This window comes from Meriones unguiculatus, chromosome 17, assembly GCF_030254825.1.
Source record: "Meriones unguiculatus strain TT.TT164.6M chromosome 17, Bangor_MerUng_6.1, whole genome shotgun sequence".
Lineage (NCBI taxonomy): Eukaryota > Metazoa > Chordata > Mammalia > Rodentia > Muridae > Meriones > Meriones unguiculatus.
In genome coordinates this window covers 3,456,709-3,479,439 of record NC_083364.1, presented here as the reverse complement: position 1 = coordinate 3,479,439, position 22,731 = coordinate 3,456,709, and positions in this window count along the sequence as shown.

Here is a 22,731-nt window from a genome sequence, read left to right as displayed (position 1 = left end):
GCAAAAGAGACTGGGAATCTCTTGTCAGGAGAGGGCCCCACAGGGAAGGAAGAAACCGTGCTGCTGGGGTCACCTAGGCTTTGCCTGGGGAAAGTCTCACAGACCACAGATTGCAAACAGGTGACTACGCCCAGCCATCACAGATCCAGGCCCAAGCAGGGAGCACAGTTATTGGGAACCCAGTTCACACAGAATAGCAGGAGGGTGCATGCTCCACCAGTCCAGAGGACTGCTTTGAACTACTCCTTACAGACAGAACTGTGTGCCCCAAGACACCAGAGTCTTAGAGTCACTGTCTGGAGAAACTCTCGAAAGGAACAAGGAACGAAGGAAAGGGGACAGACTTAGACAACCCAGTATATCCCCGGAAAAGGTACCACAGACTGGCCCAACCCAGGGAACTGCTGTGCCCCAGATAGCCTGCTGTTACCAGGAGAGCAGTACTCACTCACCACAGATTACCTCTTGGGTTCTGGGGCACAGAGCCCCAACCTCAGACCTACAAAAGACTGGGAACCCTGAGATCAACACCCAGATACTGCTCTACGGAGCAACCAGTTATCCCTAACAAAACCAACCAAACCACGGGATAGACAGGTTACAGCAACTGATCACTAAATTTACAGCAAGAAACCCAGAAGGAGGGCAGCCTGAGGACTTCTCCCAGTGAGAGGAGAACCCTCTTGACTAATCAGGACCACAGTTACCACCCAGGTCTCTATGCCTGAGGTGAGCTGTAGCAATTCCTGAAAAACACCTGCCATCCAGTGACTATACCCAAAAAGCTGAGAAGACTTCCTTCAGGAAAAACCATCTTCCTGCCAAAGGGATTATTTCCACCACAGGAGTCCAGGAACAACCAGAAACTAACTTCAAACAACTAAGATAGCCCAATGGGTAGAGGACAGCATAAAAGATCAACCAACAAAAGCCAGAGCAATATGGCATCACCAGAACCCAGTTATCCAGGGGCAAATAGCCCTAGACACCCCAGCATAATTGAAATTCAAGAAGGTGAGCTAACATCTATGCTCATGAAGAAGATAACAGAGGAAACAAATAAAATATGAAAAGAAATAGAGGAAGCTGCAGCCAAACAGTCTGGAGCCTTTAGAGAGGAAATGCTTAAGTCACTGAATGAAATAAAAGAAACAGAGGATTGTTCAAACAAACAGCTGAAGGAATTGATGGTAAAAACATGAAAATACAGTCAGACAGGTGAAGGAAACCAACAAAATAGCTCAAGACCTGAAGATAGAATTGGAAAAGTTAAAAAAAAAAACACAATTGGAAGAAATTGTGGAGAGAAAGAACTTAGGGAAGAAAGCAGGAACTAAAGAGGTTAGCATAACCAATAGGCTACAAAAAAATGGAAGAAAGAATCTCAGGTGTCAGACCTCCTTCCTCCTCCGCACAGCGGCACAGCGGACTCATCTTTCTCAGCGCAGACCTAACTGCCTGGGGTATACAACCGCTGAGACGGAGCCCCAACCACTTTAGCAGCAGACAAAAGCCAGCAGTACGTACCCCGGAGTCCCAGATTCGCGCAGCGGCTGCACCATCCTCCCAGGGCGCGAATCTGCTAGGCACCATACTAGCTCCGCAGGATCGCCATCACTGACGGTACGGCCCGCCCAATCCCACAGTGACAGAGAATATGTTATTTACTCACCGAAACCAGGCAGAAACGTCATACAACCTGGACACACCAGGCACTGGGCCTCCCAAGCTTGGAGAGCACAACGAAGAGATTCCAGGACTTCCCAGAAAGCATTGGGACTAGCAAGCCAGTCTCTGGTTACAGCAGGACGTGGCAGCGGAGCAGTACTGAACTGGCGGGGCACCACAGCCCTCCAGTTTAAGACTAACCAGGGCCAAACCAGAGAACAGAGAGCCTGATAACCCCATCCCTGCTGAAGTGACCACCCTGAAATCTCCAGCTGCAGCAAGACCTCAGAACCTGGCAGTGACAGCAGCACAGAACTGGCGGAACACATCAAAGAAGCAGGGCCAAACCACAGAGCAGAGAGCCCCGGATACCACGATCTCGGCCAAGAGACCTGCCTGTAAGTGAGTGCACCCTTGAGAATCTGCAGTTCCCCAGACCCTGGGTCCTTCTAAATCAGAAGCCAGGCATCGAACCCCCCTCCCACCCACATACCCACTTTGGGAAACAGAGGGGCACTAGGGACATTGAAGTTCCTGCCCTGTGGGCCTGATTGAGGAGCTAAGACAGTTAATACCAGAAATTGCGCTGCAATCATCATTAGCGCGTGCGACATATACAGTACAGAGCCCCTCCCACACACTCAAGGGTTCAACATTAGCCATCACTGTCCCTCGAGAAACTCATCCACGCACACTTACACACACAGACACACACGCGCGCGCGCACACACACACACACACACACACACGTTTGCATTTACCCCGTTTGCGCCTGCGTACTTTCCTCCCACAGGTACAGCTAGTCCTCAGCACACGCTGAGAGTGCTCAGCTTCCTGAAGAACTCTCCAGAAACCAGAGAGAGACAGCACCAGTCTGATCTGCAGAATCCAAAAACAAACAGGGAAGGTTTCAGATAAGCCAATGGCCAGAGGTAGGCGAAAGAACACTTCCAACATAAATCAGGACATCATGACTTCACCAGCAAACCCCAAAATCGATGGGTACTCCAATTCAGCAGAAGCACAGGAAAATGATTTTAAAGCCATGCTTGCCCAATTATTTGAGGCTCATAAGGAGGAAATGAACAAGTCTTTCAAAGAGATGGCCAGTCAATTGGAGGCAAAGAAAGAAGAAATAGACAATATCCTTAAAGAAACACAGGCAAACATAGCCAAACAAATAGATACACAAGTAGAGGAAAAATTAGTGGCATATAAGAAGGAAATGAAAAAAGAAATAGAGGCCATCGTAGAGAGACAGGAATCCAAATTCAAACACATGAAAGAAATGGTGCAAGGCATGAAAACAGAATTAGAATCAATAAAGAAAACACAAAATGAGAAAACCCTTGAGCTGGAGAACTTGGAGAAAAGATCAGGAACAACAAAAGTAAGCATCACCAACAGAATACAAGAGATGGAAGAGAGAATCTCTGGAGCTGAAGACACACTTGCAGAAATGGATACTTCTCTCAAAGAAAAAGTAAAATCAGAAAAGTTCCAATCACAAAATATCCAAGAAATCAAGGATGCTATGAAAAGACAAAATCTAAGAATAATAGGAATTCACGAAAAAGAAGACTCCAGACTCCAAGGTCCAGAAAATATTTTCAAGAAAATCATAGAAGAAAATTTTCCCAACTTAAAGAAAGAGATGTCCATAAATATACAAGAGGCCTACAGAACTCCAAATAGACTAGACCAGAAAAGAAACACATCACGTCACATCATAGTCAAAACACTAAATCTACAGAACAAAGAAAAGATATTAAAAGCAGCAAGGGAAAAAGGCCAAGTAACATATGAAGGTAGACCTATCAGAATCATGCCGGACTTCTCATCAGAAACTATGAAAGCCAGAAGGGCCTGGGCAAGTATCATGGAGACTCTAAGAGATCACAAATGTCAACCCAGACTACTATACCCTGCAAAGCTTTCAATCAACATAGATGGAGAAAACAAAATATTCCATGACAAAGCTAAATTTATACAATATCTACACAGCAAACCATCCCTACAGAAGATACTAGAAGGAAAACTCCAATCCAATGAAAACAAATTCACCCAAGAAAACAGGGCATACAGATAATGTCCCAACAAAAATGAAAAGAAAACAAGCAATGAATCAGGGTTAGATCATCGACTCCATTACAAAAGGAACTAACATGCATTGGTCACTATTATCAATCAATATCAATGGACTCAACTCACCAATAAAAAGACACAGGCTAACAGAATGGTTAAGGAAACAGGATCCAACATTCTGTTGCATCCAAGAAACACACCTATGCAACAAAGACAAACACTACCTCAGAGTAAAGGGCTGGAAAACTGTTTTTCAAGCAAACGGTTCCAGAAAACAAGCTGGAGTAGCCATCCTAATATCTAATAAATTAGACTTTCAACCCAAGTTAATCAAAAAAGATAAGGAGGGCCACTATATTCTCATCAAAGGAAAAATCCACCAAGAGGACATCACAATCTTGAATATCTATGCCCCAAATACAAGAGCACCGACATTCGTAAATGAAACATTATTAAAGCTTAAATCATACATTGATCCTAATACCTTAATAGTGGGAGATTTCAACACTCCACTCTCACCAAGGGACAGATCAACTAGACAGACACCAAATAGGGAAATAAAAGCACTCACAGAATCCCTAAACAAATGGACCTAATAGACGTCTACAGATCATTTCACCCAAACTCAAAAGAGTACACCTTCTTTTCAGCACCCCATGGAACCTTTTCCAAAATAGACCATATAGTGGGCCACAAAGCAAGCCTCAACAGATACAAAAGGATTAAAATAATCCCTTGTATACTATCTGACCACCATGGACTAAAGCTCGACCTCAACAACAACAGAAACAACAAAAAGCCGACACGCACATGGAAACTAAACAACTTACTACTCAATGACAGCTGGGTTAAGGAAGAAATAAAGAAAGAAATTAAAGACTTCCTAGAATTCAATGAAAAGGAAGGCACAACATACCCAAATTTATGGGACACACTGAAAGCAGTGCTCAGAGGAAAATTTATAGCACTAAGTGCCTGCAAGAAGAAATTCGTAACATCACATACAAACAACTTAATGGCCCAACTGAAAACCCTAGAACAAAAAGAAGCAGATATACCCAAAAGGAGCAGACGGGTGGAAATAATCAAACTAAGGGCTGAAATCAATCAACTAGAAACAAATAAAACTATCCAAAGAATCAATGAAACAAAAAGCTGGTTCTTTGAGAAAATCAACAAGATAGACAAACCCTTAGCCAAACTAACTAAAAAGCAGAGAGAAACTATCCAGATCAGCAAAATCAGAAATGAAAACGGGGACATAACCACAGACACTGAGGAAATCCAAACAATTATTAGGTCATACTACAAAAGCCTATATGCCACAAAATTTGAGAATCTAAATGAAATGGATAATTTTCTTGAAAGATTCCATCTACCAAAACTAAGTCAAGATCAGGTAGAAAGACTGAATAGCCCTATATCTCCCAAGGAAATCGAATCAGTCATTAACAGTCTCCCCTCCAAAAAAAGCCCTGGACCAGATGGCTTCAGCGCAGAATTCTACAAGACCTTCAAAGAAGTGCTAACTCCAATTCTCCTCAAGCTATTCCACAAAATAGAAACAGAAGGAACACTACCAAACTCATTCTATGAAGCCACAGTCACCTTAATACCTAAACCACACAAAGACCCAACAAAAAAAGAGAACTTTAGGCCTATCTCTCTTATGAACATTGACGCAAAAATACTCAATAAAATACTTGCAAACCGAATCCAAGAACACATCAAAGATATCATCCACCATGACCAAGTAGGCTTCATCCCAGGAATGCAAGGGTGGTTCAACATACGGAAATCCATCAATGTAATCCACTACATAAACAAACTGAAGGAGAAAAACCACATGATCATCTCCTTAGACGCCGAAAAAGCATTTGACAAAGTCCAACACCCATTCATGTTTAAAGTCTTGGAGAGATCAGGGATACAAGGCACATACCTAAACATAGTAAAGGCAATATATAGCAAGCCTATAGCTAACATCAAACTCAATGGAGAGAAACTTAAATCAATCCCACTGAAATCAGGGACAAGACAAGGCTGTCCATTGTCCCCATATCTCTTCAACATAGTACTTGAAGTCCTAGCCAGAGCAATAAGACAACTAAAGGAGATCAAGGGGATACAAATCGGAAAGGAAGAGGTCAAAGTGTCACTATTTGCAGATGATATGATAGTATACATGAGCGACCCCAAAAATTCAACCAGAGAACTCCTTCAGCTGATAAACACCTTCAGCAAAGTGGCAGGATACAAAATCAACTCAAAAAAATCAGAAGCCCTCCTATATACCAAAGACAAAAAGGCTGAGAAAGAAATTAGGGAAACAACACCCTTCACAATAGCCACTAATAACATAAAGTACCTTGGTGTGACCCTAACCAAGCAAGTGAAAGACCTGTTTGAGAAAAACTTCAAGTCTCTGAAGAAAGAAATTGAAGAAGATATCAGAAGATGGAAAGATCTCCCGTGCTCATGGATTGGTAGGATTAACATTGTGAAAATGGCTATACTGCCAAAAGCAATCTACAGATTCAATGCAATTCCCATCAAAATACCATCTCAATTCTTTACAGACCTTGAAAAAAAGATTCTCAGCTTCATATGGAGAAACAAAAAACCCAGAATCTCCAAAACGATCCTGTACAACAACAGATCATCTGGAGGTATCTCCATTCCTGATCTCAAGCTGTACTACAGGGCAACAGTAATAAAAACTGCATGGTACTGGCATAGAAACAGAAAGGAGGATCAATGGAACTGCATAGAAGACCCAGAAATAAATCCACACACCTATGAATACTCGATATTCGACAAAGAAGCCAATTCCATTCAATGGAAAAAAGACAGCATCTTCAACAAATGGTGCTGGACCAACTGGATGTCTACATGCAGAAAAATGAAAATAGATCCATATTTATCACCCTGCACAAAACTAAAGTCAAAGTGGATCAAGGACCTCAACATAAAACCAGATACCCTAAATCAATTGGAAAAAAAAGTGGGGAACAGCCTAGAACTCATTGGCACAGGAGACAACTTCCTGAACAGAACACCAACAGCACAGGCTCTAAGAGCAACAATCAATAAATGGGACCTCATGAAACTGAAAAGTTTCTGTAAAGCAAAGGATACCGTCATCAAAACAAAACGACTGCCTACAGATTGGGAAAGAATCTTCACTAACCCTTTATCTGACAGAGGACTAATATCCAGTATATACAAAGAACTAAAAAAGCTGAAAAGCAGCAATCCAAGTAATCCAATTAAAAAATGGGGAACAGAGCTAAACAGAGAATTCTCGACAGAGGAATATCGAATGGCAGAAAAACACTTAAAGAAATGCTCATCCTCATTAGCCATCAGGGAAATGCAAATCAAAACGACCCTGAGATATCACCTTACACACATCAGAATGGCCAAGATGAAAAACTCAAGCGATAACACATGCTGGAGAGGTTGTGGAGAAAGGGGAACCCTGCTCCACTGCTGGTGGGAATGTAAACTGGTACAACCACTCTGGAAAGCTATCTGGCGCTTTCTAAGACAAATAGGAATAGTGCTTCCTACAGACCCAGCTATACCACTGCTAGGTATATACCCAAAGTTTGTTCAAGTACACAAAAAGGACACTTGCTCAACCATGTTTATAGCAGCTTTATTTGTAATAGCCAGAACCTGGAAACAACCCAGATGTCCATCAACGGTGGAATGGGTACAGAAATTGTGGTATTTTTATACAATGGAATACTACTCAGCAATCAAAAAGGAGGAAATCATGAAATTTGCAGGCAAATGGTGGGATCTAGAAAAGATCATTCTGAGTGAAATATCCCAGAAGGAGAAAGACAAACATGGGATATACTCACTTATATAGACCTATAAGATATGATAAACATAATGAAATCTATACACCTAAAAAAGATAATCAATTGAGCGGACATGGGGTAAGATGATCAATCCTCATTTAGAAAGACAGATGGGATGTGCATTGAACGTATGACAGGAGTCTACTGAGCGCATCTGAAAGACTCTAACTAGCAGTGTTTTCAAAGCAAAGACTCATGACCAAACCTTTGGCAGAGTACAGGGAATCATAAGAAAGAAGGGGAGTTAGTATGATGGGGAAAGGATAGGAGCTCCACAAGGACCAAATATATCTGGGCACAGGGTCTTTTCTGAGACTGACATTCAACCAAGGACCATGTATGGACATAACCTAGAACCTCCACTCAGATGTAGCCTGTGGTAGCTCAGTAACCAATTGGTTTCCCAAAGTGAGGGGAACAAGGACTATTTCTAACAGGAACTCGATGACTGGCTCTTTGGTCTCCCCACCCCCGAAGGGAGGAGCAGTCCTGTTAGGCCACAGAGGAGGGCTTTGCAGCCAGTCCTGAAGATACCTGATAAAACAGGATCAGATGAATGGGGAGGAGGTCCCCCCCATCAGTGGACTTGGAAAGGGGCACAGTGGAGATGAGGGAGGGAGGGAGGGAGGGACTGGGAGGGAATGAGGGATCGGGACACGGCTGGGATACAGAGTTAATAAAATGTAACTGATAAAAAAAATAAAAATAAAAAAAAAGAAAAAAAAAGAATCTCAGGTGTGGAAGATTCAATGGAAGAAATAGATGTATCTGTCAAAGAAAATGTTAAATCTAAAAATTTCCTGGCACAGAACTTTCAAGAAATTCACAACAACATAAAAAGAAAAAAACCTAAGAATAATAGGAATAGAGGAAAAAGAAGATTCCCTGCATCAAGGCCCAGAAAATATTTTCAACAAAATCATTGAAGAAAATTTCCCCAACTTAAAGGAGAGGCCAATAAGAATACAAGAAGCCTACAGAACACCCAATACATTAGAACAGAAAAAAAAATCCTCCTACAACATAATAATCAAAACAGTAAGTATACAGAACAAAGAAAAAATAATAAAACCTGCAATGGAAAAAGGCCAAGTAACATATAATGGCAAACCCATTAGAATCACACCTGACTTTTCAACAGAGACTATGAAAGCCAGAAGGGCCTGGACAGATACCATGCAGACTCTAAGAGAACACAGATGTCAGCCCAGGCTACTATACCCTGCAAAACTCTCAATCCTCATAGACGGAGAAAACAAGATATTAAATGATAAAAACAAATTTCAACAATAACTACAAAAAAATCCAGCATTACAGAAGACACTAGAAGGAAAAATACAACCCAAGAAAGCTAGCTACACTCAAGAAAACACAGGAAATAAATAACCTCACAACAGTAAAATAAAAAGCAACCAAGCACACAACCTGATGACCACAGCCAACATCAAATTCAAAGGATCTAACAGCTACTGGTCATTAATCTCTCTCAACATCAATGGACTTAATTCTCCAATAAAAAGACACAGACTAACAGAATGGATGCGTAAACAAAACCCAGCAATCTGTTGTATACAAGAAACACACCTAAGTCACAAAGATAGACAATACCTGAGGGTAAAGGCATGGAAGACGGCTTTCCAAGCAAATGGACCCAAGAAGCAAGCAGGAGTAGCCATTCTAATATCTAATAAAATAGACTTTCAACCAAAATTAATCAAAAGAGATGGGGAAGGTCATTTCATACTCATCAAGAGAAAATTCCGCCAAGAAGACATCACAATCCTGAACATCTATGCCCCAAATACAAGGGCACCCACATATGTGAAAGAAACATTGATAAAACTTAAACCACATATAGATCCCCACACACTAATACTGGGAGACTTCAACACCCCACTCTCAACAAAGGACAGGTCAACAAAGCAGAAATTAAACAAAGAAACAATATCTCTAACAGAAGTCATGAATTAAATGAACCTAACAGACATTTACAGAACCTTACACCCAAACACAAAAGAATTTACTAAGCACTGCTCTCAGGGTCAGCAGCTTTCGACCCAGAGAAGAGCATGTCTGATTGCATGCGGGTTGATGCCCCAGGTCCCGCCTCTGAGAAAAAGGTATCGGACGGGTCTGATGTTCTTTGGGTGGATGACACCTAAATGAACATCAGTACAAAGTCCCAATTTATTTCTAATATCAGAGATCAGACCTCTACTCTTGCCTGATGCGTCTAAAACAAAAAGGGGGAACTGTAGAGAGTTGCGGAATGCTATGCCTTAAAGATGGAGCTGGTTTCCGCCTTCCACCTTCCCTATGGTGAGTGCTCTCTGTCAAGAACAATTCCACATTTGGCTAAGGCTGAGGATCTGGCTTGCTTCCATGTATGTCGACCTATCTGCATTGCCCACGTGGCACGCCTGGGTTGGCTACCCAGAGGCTATTTAAGCTGTGGGCTGGCTTTCCCCAGGGTCCGAGGATTGTTCAAGGTTCCTGAATAAACTGCATTGAAAAAAAAAAAAAGAATTTACCTTCTTCTCAGCACCTCATGGAACCTTCTCCAAAAGAGACCATAGAGTTGGTCACAAAGTGAGCCTCAACAGATACAAGAAGATTGAAATAATCCCTTGTATCCTGTCTGATCACCATGAAATAAAGCTGGACCTCAACAACAACAGAAATAGCAAAACGTCTACACACACATGGAAACTGAAAAACTTACTACTAAATGACAGCTGGGTTAGGGAAGAAATAAAGAAAAAATTAAAGTCTTCCTAGAACTCAATGAAAATGAAGACACAACATACCCAAACTTGTGGGACACAATGAAAGCAATGCTAAGAGGAAAGTTCATAGCACTAAGTGCCTTCGAGAAGAAATTCGAGACAGCACATTCAAGCAACTAATGGCTCACTTAAAAACCCTACAAAAAGAAACAGACAAAGCAAAAAGAAGTAGACGGCTGGAAATAATTAAACTCAGGGCTGAAATCAATAAATTAGAAACAAATAAAACAATTCAAAGAATCAATGAAACTAAGAGCTGGTTCTTTGGGAAGATCAACAAGATAGACAAACCCTTAGCCAAGCTAACTAAAAGGCAGAGAGACACCATCCAAATCAACAAAATCAGAAATGAAAAGGGGGGAATAACTACAGACACTGAGGAAATCCAAATAATAATTAGGACAGACTTCAAAAGCCTATACACAATAAAATTTGAAAATCTAAATGAAATGGACAATTTTCTTGATTGATTCCACTTACCAAAGCTAAATCAGGACCAGGTAAATCAATTAAATAGTCCTATATCCCCCAAGGAAATAGAAGCAGTCATCGAAAGTCTCCCATCCAAAAAAAGCCCAGGACCTGATGGTTTCAGCGCAGAATTCTACCAGACATTCAAAAAAGAGCTAACTCCAATTCTCTTCAAACTATTCCACAAAATCGAAACAGAAGGAACATTACCAAACTCATTCTATGAAGCCACAGTCACCTTGGTACCTAAACCTCCCAAAGACTCAACAAAAAAAGAAAACTTCAGGCCAATCTCCCTTATGAACATTGATGCAAAAATACTTAACAAAATACTTGCAAACCGAATACAAGAACACATCAAAGATATCATCCACCATGACCAAGTAGGCTTCATCCCAGGTATGCAGGGGTGGTTCAATATATGGAAATCCATCAATGTGTTCCAACATATTAACAAACTGAAAGAAAGAAACCACATGATAATCTCCCTAGATGCTGAAAAAGCATTTGACAAAATCCAACATCCATTCATGTTCAAAGTTTTGGAGAGATCAGGGATACAAGGCACATATCTAAACATAGTAAAGGTGATATACAGCAAGCCTATAGCCTACATCAAACTGAATGGAGAGAAACTTAAAGCAATCCCACTGAAATCAGGGACAAGACAAGGCTGCCCACTCTCTCCATATCCCTTCAACATAGTTCTGGAAGTCCTTGCTAGAGCAATAAGATAGTTGAAGGAGATCAAGAGGATACAAATTGGAAAGGAAGAAGTCAAATTATCACTGTGTGCAGATGATATGATAGTATACATGAGTGACCCCAAAAACTCTACCAGGGGACTCCTACAGCTGATAAACACCTTCAGCAAAGTGGCTGGATAAAAAATTAACTAAAAAAAATCTGTAGCACTCCTGTATACAAAAGACAAAAGGGCTGAGAAAAAAATTAGGGAAACAACACCCTTCCCAATAGCCACAAATGACATAAGGTACCTCGGAGTGACCCTAACCAAGGAAGTCAAAGACTTGTATGAGGAGGGGAGCCAAGATGGCGGTGCCGGGAAAACAGCTCCTCTGAGAAGCAGGACGACACTTTCCGTGCAGAGACCAGGAGACTGAACTCGGGGCCCTGAAACTACATCGATCATGTTTCCCAGGTGAGGGGAGGCTCCCACGGCGTGGGAATTGGTCGGGTCCACTTACGGCTACCCAGCCAGAACCTGGAAGAAATCCCGGGTGTTGCAGACTTTGGGTCTCCAGGCTGAAGCCGCAAGTGGGCATGTCTCAGCCACTTTCGCAGGCTGATCCTTGGGCACAAGAGTGCCTGAGACTGGGAGTCCCAGTCGCGGGGGGACCCCACGGGGAAGCAGGGTTGCGGGTCTGATCGCATGTCACCCAGTCTTTCCCCGGAAGGTCTCTGCTGCCATCACAGCCAAGCTCCTGCTGCACACAGAGAGCTTTGCGCTCAGCTCAGTGGTACAGACAAGCTGTGCACCCTAGTACAACAGGGACTGGAAACCCTTGTCCGGAGAGGACCCCCACAGAGAAGGAAGAAACTGTGCTGCTGGGATCACCTAGGGAAAGTCTAGCAGACTGCAGATTGCAAACAGACAGAACTGAATGCCCCAAGACACCAGAGCAGTACTCACCCGCCACAGATTACAACAGCTGATCACTAAATTTACAGCAAGAAACCCAGAAGGAGGGCAGCTGTCTCCAGGACTTCTCCCGATGAGAGGAGAGCCCTCTCGACTAATCAGGACCACAGTTACCACCCAGGTCTCTATGCCTGAGGTGAGCTGAAGCAACTCCTGAAAAACACCAGACATCCAGGGGCTATACCCAAAAAGCTGGGAAGGCTTCCTTCAGGAAAAACCATCTTCCTGCCAAAGGGATTCTCTCCACTACAAGAGTCCAGGAACAACCAGAAACTAAATTCAAACAACTAAGATAGCCCAATGGGTAGAGGACAGCGTAAAAGTTCAACCAACAAAAGCCAGAGCATTATGGCATCTCCAGAACCCAGTTATCCAGGGGCAAATAGCCCTAGACACCCCAGCATAAATGAAATACAAGGAGACGACCTAACATCTATGCTCAAGAAGATGATAACAGAGGAAACAAATAAAATACGAAAAGAAATAGAAGAAGCTGAAGCCAAAGGGTATGTGGCCTTTAAAGAGGAAATGCTTAAATCACTGAATGAAATAAAAGAAACAGTGGATTATTCAAACAAACAGCTGAAGGAATTGATGTTAAAAACATGAAAATACAGTCAGACAGGTGAAGGAAACCAACAAAATAGCTCAAGACCTGAAGATAGAATTGGAAAAGTTAAAAAAAAAAACACAATTGGAAGAAATTGTGTAGAGAAAGAACTTAGGGAAGAAAGCAGGAACTAAAGAGGTTAGCATAACCAATAGGCTACAAGAAATGGAAGAAAGAATCTCAGGTGTGGAAGATACAATGGAAGAAATAGATGTATCTGTCAAAAAAATGTTAAATCTAAAAAATTCCTGACACAGACCGTCCAAGAAATTCAAGACAACATAAAAAGACAAAACCTAAGAATAATAGGAATAGAGGAAAAAGAAGATTCCCTGTACCAAGGCCCAGAAAATATTTTCAACAAAATCATTGAAGAAAATTTCTCCAACTTAAAGGAGAGGCCAATAAGAATACAAGAGGCCTATAGAACACCCAATATATTAGACCAGAAAAAAAAAAATCCTCCCGCCACATAATAATCAAAACTGTAAGTATACAGAACAAAGAAAAAATACTAAAAGCTGGAAGAGAAAAAGGCCAAGTAACATATAGTGGCAAACCCATTAGAATCATACCTGACTTTTCAACAGAGACTATGAAAGCCAGAAGGGCCTGGACAGATATCATGCAGACCCTAAGAGAACACAGATGTCAGCTCAGGCTACTATAACCTGCAAAACTCTCAGTCCTCATAGATGGAGAAAACAAGATATTCAATGACAAAAACAAATTTCAACAATACCTACAAACAAATCCAGCATTACAGAAGACACTGAAAGGGAAAATACAACCCAAGAAAGCTAGCTACATTCAAGAAAACACAGGAAATAAATAACCCCACTTCAGTAAAACAAAAAGCAACCAAGCACACAACCTGATGACCACAGCCAACATCAAATTCAAAGGCTCTAACAGCCACTGGTCATTACTCTCTCTCAATATCAATGGACTTAATTCTCCAATAAAAAGACACAGACTAACAGAATGGATGCGTAAACAAAACCCAGCAATCTGTTGTATACAAGAAGCAGACCTAAGTCACAAAGATAGACATTACCTGAGGGTAAAGGGATGGAAGATGGATTTTCAAGCAAATGGACACAAGAAGCAAGCAGGAGTAGCCATTCTAATATCTGATAAAATAGTCTTTCAACCAAAATTAATCAAAAGAGATGGGGAAGGACACTTCATACTCATCAAGGAAAAATTCCACCAAGAAAACATCACAATCCTGAACATCTATGCCCCAAATACAAGGGCACCCACATTTGTGAAAGAAACATTGAGAAAACTTAAACCACATATAGATCCACATACACTAATAGTGGGAGACTTCAACACCCCACTCTCAACAAAGGACAGGTCAACAAAGCAGAAATTAAACAAAGAAACAATATCTCTAACAGAGGTCATGAATCAAATGGACCTAACAGACATTTACAGAACCTTACACCCAAACACAAAAGAATTTACCTTCTTCTCAGCACCTCATGGAACTTTCTCCAAAACAGACCACATAGTTGGTCACAAAGCAAGCCTCAACAAATACAGGAAGTTTGAAATAATCGCTTGTATCCTGTCTGATCACCATAGAATAAAGCTGGACCTCAGTAACAACAAAAATAGCAAAAAGCCTACACATACATGGAAACTGAACAACTTGCTACTAAAAGACAGCTAGGTCAGGGAAGAAATAAATAAAGAAATTAAAATCTTCCTAGAACTCAATGAAAATGAAGACACAACATACCCAAACTTGTGGGACACAATGAAAGCAGTGCTAAGAGGAAAGTTCATAGCACTAAGTGCGTTCAAAAAGAAATTTGATACAGCGCATTCAAGCAACTTAATGGCTCACTTAAAAACCCTAGAATAAGAAGAAGCAGACACACCAAGAAGGAGCAGATGGCTGGAAATAATCAAACTCAGGGCTGAAATCAATCAATTAGAAACAAATAAAACAATTCAAAGAATCAATGAAACCAAGAGCTGATTCTTTGAGAAAATCAACAAGATAGACAAACCCTTAGCCAAGCTAACTAAAAGGCAGCGAGACACCATCCAAATCAACAAAATCAGAGATGAAAAGGGGCACATAACTACAGACACTGAGAAAATCCAAGCAATCATTAGGACTTACTTCAAAAGTCTATACGGAACAAAATTTGAGAATTTAAATGAAATGGTCAATTTTCTTGATTGATTCCACTTACCAAAGCTAAATCAGGACCAGATAAATCAATTAAATAGTCCTATATCCCCCAAGGAAATAGAAGCAGTCATCGAAAGTCTCCCATCCAAAAAAAGCCCAGGACCTGATGGTTTCAGCACAGAATTCTACCAGACATTAAAAAAAGAGCTAACTCCAATTCTCTTCAAACTATTCCACAAAATCGAAAAAGAAGCAACATTACCAAACTCATTCTATGAAGCCACAGTCACCTTGGTACCTAAACCTCACAAAGACCCAACAAAAATAGAGAACTTCAGGCCAATCTCCCTTATGAACATTGATGCAAAAACACTCAACAAAATACTTGCAAACCGAATACAAGAAAACATCAAACATATCATCCACCATGACCAAGTAGGCTTCATCCCAGGTATGCAGGGGTGGTTCAATATATGGAAATCGATCAATGTCATCCACCATATTAACAAATTGAAAGAAAAACAAACACATGGTAATCTCCCTAGATGCTGAAAAAGCCTTTGACAAAATCCAACATCCATTCATGTTTAAAGTATTGGAGAGATCAGGGATACAAGGCACATATCTAAAGATAGTAAAAGCAATATACAGCAAGCCTATAGCCAACATCAAACTGAATGAAGAGAAACTTAAAGCAATCCCACTCAAATCAGGGACAAGACAAGGCTGCCCACTCTCTCCATATCTCTTCAACATAGTTCTGGAAGTCCTTGCTAGAGCAATAAGATAGTTGAAGGAGATCAAGGGGATACAAATTGGAAAAGAAGAAGTCAAATTATCACTGTGTGCAGATGATATGATAGTATACGTGAGTGACCCCAAAAACTCTACCAGGGAACTCCTACAGCTGATAAACACCTTCAGCAAAGTGGCCGGATACAAAATTAACTCAAAAAAATCAGTAGCACTCCTGTATACAAAAGACAAAAGGGCTGAGAAAGAAATTAGGGAAACAACACCCTTCACAATAGCCACAAATGACATAAGGTACCTCGGAGTAACCTTAACCAAGGAAGTCAAAGACTTTTATGAAAAAATTTCAAATCTCTGAAGAAAGAACTAGAAGAAGATATGAGAAGATGGAAAGATCTCCCATGCTCATGGCTTACAGGATTAACATAGCAAAAATGGCCATCTTACCAAAAGCAATCTACAGATTCAATGCAATCCCCATCAAATTACCAACACAATTCTTTACAGACCTGGAAACAAAAATTCTCAACTTCATATGGAATAACAAGAAACCCAGAATAGCTAAAACAACCCTCTACAATAAAAGATCTTCTGGATGTATCTCCATCCCTGATCTTAAGTTGTACAATAGAGCAACAGTTTTAAAAACTGCATGGTACTGGCATAGAAACAGAATGGTGGATCAGTGGAACCGAACAGAGGAACCAGAAATAAACCCACACACTTATGGACACCTGATCTTTGACAAAGATGCCAAAGCCATACAATGGAAAAAAGATAGCATCTTCAAGAAATGGTGCTGGTCCAACTGGATGTCTACATGTAGAAAAATGAAAATAGATCCATACTTATCACCCTGCACAAAACTGAAGTCCAAGTGGATCAAAGACCTCAACATAAAACCAGACACATTAAATTGGCTAGAAAAAAAGTGGGGAATACCCTAGAACTCATTGGTACAGGAGACAACTTCCTGAACAGAACACAGCAGCACAGGCTCTAAGAGCAACAATCAATAAATGGGACCTCATGAAACTGAAAAGCTTCTGTAAAGCAAAGGACACTGTCATCAAAACAAAGCGACTGCCTAAAGATTGGGAAAGAATCTTCACCAACCCTTTATCTGACAGAGGACTCATATCCAGTATATATAAAGAACTAAAGAAGATGAAAAGCAGCAAACCAAGTAATCCACTTAAAAAATAGGGAACAGAGCTAAACAGAGAATTCTCAATAGAGGAATATCAAATGGCAAAGAAGCACTTAAAGAAATGCTCAACCTCATTAGCCATTAGGGAAATGCAAATCAAAACAACCCTGAGATTTCACCTTACACCCATGAGAATGGCCAAGATAAAAAACTCAAGTGACAACACATGCTTGAGAGGTTGTGGAGAAAGGGGAACCCTTCTCCACTGCTGGTGGGAATCTAAACTTGTACAACCACTCTGGAAATCAATCTGGCGCTTTCTCAGACAACTAGGAATAGCGCCTCCTCAAGATCCAGCCATACCACTCCTAGGCATATATCCAAATGAGGCTCAAGTACACAAAAAAAACATTTGCTCAACCATGTTTGTAGCAGCTTTATTTGTAATAGCCAGAAGCTGGAAACAGCCCATGTGCTCCTCAACTGAAGAATGGATGCAGAAATTGTGGTACATCTATACAATGGAGTATTACTCAGCAATGAAAAATAAGGAAATCATGAAATTTGCAGGTAAATCGTGGGACCTGGAAAGGATCATCCTGAGTGAGTTGTCCCAGAAGCAAAAAGACACACATGGTATATATTCACTCATATAGAATACAACATAGGACAAACCCACTAAAATCTTTGCATCTAAAGAAACCAAGCAAGAGAGAGGACCCTAACTAAAACTTTCAATACCCATCCTGAAAGGCAAAGAGGATGAACATCAGAAGAAGAAGAGAACAGGAAACAACCTAGGAACCTACCACAGAGGGCCTCTGAAAGCCTCTGCCCTGCAGACTATCAAAGCAGATGCTGAGCCTGATGGCCAATTGTTGGGCAGAGTGAATGGAATTTTATGTAAGAACTGGGAAATTGTAAGAGCTAGAGAGGACAGGAACCCCACAAGGAGAGCAACAGAACAAGAAAATTTGAACACAGGGAACTTCCCAGAGACTCATACTCCAACCAAGGACTATTCATGGAGATAACCTAGAATCCCTGCACAGATGTAGCCCATGGCAGTTCAGTGTCCAAGTGTGTTACATAGTAATGGGAAGAGGGACTGCCTCTGATATAATCTGATTGGCCTGCTCTTTGATCACCTCCCTCTGGGGGGGGGGAGCAGCCTTACCAGGCCACAGTAGAGGACAATGCAGCCACTTTAATGAGAACTGATAGACTAAGATCAGAAAGGAGAGGAGAACCTCCCCTATCAGTGGACTTGGGGAGGGGCATGCATGCAGAAAGGGGAGGGAGGGTGGGATTGGGAGGGTAGGAGGAAGGGGCTTATGGGGGGATACAAAATGAATAAAGTGTAATTAATAAAATTAAAAAAAAAATCCCTGACAAAGCTTTATGAAACAAAGGACCTCCAAAATGCCTTTGGTTTCATTTTTTATTGGCTGTCTACAGCTCAACATGGTAATTTTAATTATGTGTGCTTTGTGTACCTACTGAGAATCCATTGGAGAAAACTAATATTTCATTTGGGAGCAGTTATCAATTGGAGATAATGTCAGGGTTATGGATGAGGCTCTGTCCACGTCTCCTCTGAGCAATGGGACTTCACCTGCACCCGAGCAGTACATACCCTGAGCAAGCAGCCACAGTCTCTCTGAATTCATGTGTGCATCAATGCTGCTGTGTTCAGAGGTGCTTTTTCCTTAGTGTCCTCCATCTCCTGTGACTCTTACAAATCTTTCTGCCTCCTTGTCCACCGAGTTCCATGAACCCTGAAGACAATTAGGATTGAATGTTATGGTCTCTCCTTGCACTTTGTTCAGCTGTGTGTTGCTGTATTTATTCCATCTACTCCAGCAGGAAGCTTCTCTCATGATAGCTGGACAAGATGCTGATTTAGGGGTATAACAAAATTTCATAAGGAACCATGTTAATACTATGTTCCTTTAGTGAATACTTAAACTACTCAGTGGTATTTAGTTTTCTGTTTGGTTCCTGGACTATCAAACCCCAGATTCTTAGCTACTCTGGAACTCTTGACCATGGGTTCCATCTCGTAAAGTAGGCCTTAAATCAAATCAAATGTGTGTTGGTTACTCTCACAATTTTTGTGCCACTATTGTGATACATCTTGCAGGAAGATCAAGATTGTAGATCTAGGGCTTTTTAGCTCAATTAGGCTTTACACTTTTCCTTTGATAACATGTGGAATACTGGTGTTTGGTACCATGAACACTAGTCAGTAGGGGTGAAGGCTCTAGGTAGGCTAGCTCAACATCTCAATGCACAGTAAGTTGTTTAAGTGTTGTCTGCAGCAATAGGGTCTAACCATCAGTCTGTGAAGAGGAACCAATAACCTTGTCATCATCCTGTGATCCCTGGAAGTGACAACTGAGAGGCTCTTTACCCCAAAACTCTGTTAAATGTAGCCTATTCCTAAAACTGAAGTTTCATAGGGTAGGATGGCCCACTCTTGCTATATTAATCCTACTGATCTTTCCGACTTCTTATATCTTCTTCGATTTCTTTTTTCAGTGTCTTTTTGCTATATTAAGACAAGATAAAGTGCGTTGCTTTTCTTTAGAACCCCCCCAAATTTTCTATGTCTGAACCCCACAAAGCCTTCCCTGCTCATTAATCCTAGATATCATCTGCAGTAAGCATCCATGGCTTTTCTGAATACAGATGTAGAAAAAACAAACAAACAAACAAACAAACAAACAAACAAACAAACAGTGATGCTAGAGACTAAAGCTCCATATGATGGACCCTGGTGCTTCTCTTAGTTCAGGCACAAGAAACCATACCACAGTCCCACAGCAAATGACAATCAGTCAGCCAAGAAGTCCCATAGATTGTATCTATCCAAGATTCTGGTACTTTGTTACTATGTAATAACTTGATCAACCAATTATTTGATATACACTGGTATCCAGTTCCCCTCTGTATGTGATAAAAGTTACCATAGTTTTCGTTAGAGAAATAAACAAGCTCCTAAGCCTCTCTATAGAGAAACTCTTTCTCTATCATACACCAAGTTAGCATTACCTTGACCCAACCTTCTACGTAAAAGTCAGTAATGAAATGATATGCTTTCAGGAATAGAAGCATCATACATATCTAGGATACCAATAAAAACAGCAAGATCCAGGACAATGGTCTTCAGAAAAGCAAATGACTCAAACCACATTTATCTTGGAAGTTCATCCCAAGGACATTAAGCTGGATATCACTCATATGCCTCCCAACTATATTGGTCAGAGCACACTTTCTAGACACATGCCTGGGAACAGCAAGACAGTGGTGACATATACACTTGAGGCGTCTATATATAGACATTGAGGTGCTTAGAAAATGTGTCTTGATCTGTTTTTAAACCTGTATCTGGCCTGAATATCATCTGGGTAAAAATGTCCAGCAGATGGCTGTCTTAAACATAGCCATCATACACTTAGGTGTACTCTGTAGAACAAAAGAAAGCCCTCAGACATGCTAAAAATAAGTTCGAGTCTTCTTTGCCCTATGAACCAACCCAGAAGTAACTAAAACCTGAAGGATGGATTCTCAAGTTTTAGTTGCAGAGTATTCCCACATGGGTAAGGTTCTAAAAAGGAAAGCTAAGAAATAGAAGAGGGGATATTTTTCTTTTTTTATAATATTTTTTATTTTTTATATTAATCACAGGTTATTTACTTTGTATCCCAGGTGTAGCCCCCACCCTCATTCCCTCCCAATCCCACCATCCCTCCCTCATCTCCTCCCTGCCCCTTTTCAAGTCCACTGATTGGGGAGGACCTCCTCCCATTCCATCTGAACCTACCTTATCAGGTCTCTTCAAGACTGGCTGCAATGTCCTCTTCTGTGGCCTAGCAAGGCTGCTCCTCCCTTGGGGAAGAGGCGTCAAAGAGCCAGCCATTGAGTTCATGTCAGAAACAGTCCCTATTCCCCTTACTAGAGAATCCACTTGAATACTGAGCTACCATGGGCTATATCCGAGCACAGGTTCTAGGTTATATCCATACATGATCCTTGGTTGGAGTATCAGTCTCATAAAAGACCCCTGTACCCTGATACATTTGGTCCTTGTGGAGCTCCTGTCCTTTCCAGCTCTTACTAACTTCCCCTTCTTTCATATGATTTCCTGCACTCTGCCTAAGGTTTGGTTATGAGTCTTAATATCTGCTAGGTAGAGTCTTTCAGAGGTCCTCTGTGGTAAGATCCTGTCCTGTTCCTTGTTTTCTCCTACATCCAATGTCCATCCCATTTGTCTTTCTAAGTGAGGATTGATCATTTTACCCGGGCTCCTCTTTCTTGTTTATCTTCTTTAGGTGTATCGATTTCAGTATGTTTATCTTTTCATATAGGTCTATATAAGTGAGTATACACCATTTGTGTCTTTCTGCTTTTGGAACCACTTTGGAAATCAATCTGGCACTTTCTCAGACAATTAGGAATAGTGATTCCTCAAGATCCAGCTATACCACTCCTAGGTATCTACCCAAAAGATGTGCAAGTACACAACAAGGACATTTGCTCAACCATGTTTGTAGCAGATTTATTCCTAATAGCCAGAACCTGGAAACAACCCAGATGTTCCCTCAGTTGAGGATGGATACAGAAATTGTGGTACTTTTACACAATGGAATACTACTCAGCAATTAAAAATGAGGAAATCATTAAATTTGCAGGCAAATTGTGGGACCTAGAAATGATCATCCTGAGCCAGGGAATATTTTTCTTACAAGATGTCACCACTCATTGAAAGATACTCTGATATCAATTCTGACTTCCAGAAATTTCAAAATTTTCCTTCTTCAGGAGAGTCCTGTATCTTTTATTCAAAGGGCAAACAAGTAAGAGATTCATCTGCATCCCTACCCTTAAGGGTTGTTTCCTGACAGAAAACTACCTAGAAGAAAGAGTGGCATGACATCTCCTTTCCACTGGAAAAAATAAAGAATTCAAAATGTCTTGGAGAGGTATGCCAATAACCCAGATCAAAATGCCATATTACCTGAGCACCTAAACCAGGTATGTAAATTACACTGGGCAGATGGGTTGTTGCAGTAGAAAAGACCCCATTTCAATTGACAAAAATGAATAAACACTTCTTAGTACAAAGGAGAAAGGGCAGGTAACATCTAAACCAGGATGAAGCTAACCACATTCAAATCTAAATAAAGATCAAACAAGGCTAGCAACAACATCTGAGTAGTAATTTACTTATTGAACCATGAAGAGTCTTAAAATTTCTTAAATGAAACCCTTGAATTTTTCTCAGATGTCCCACATTAGATTATGGGAGGCTGTGAGATTGTGTACTTACATAGAGTCATGACACATGAAGAAGATGATCTCCTAAAAAAACAAATTTTAACACAGTTTGACAAAGGCATTCATAGGAAGTATGAAAACCCAATGGTTAGATAAGGCATAACTCTGCATGCTTAAATTCAGGCTACATATTCTTCATCATTTAAACTCTAGAACAGGAGAAGTTAAATGTCAAGGAAAT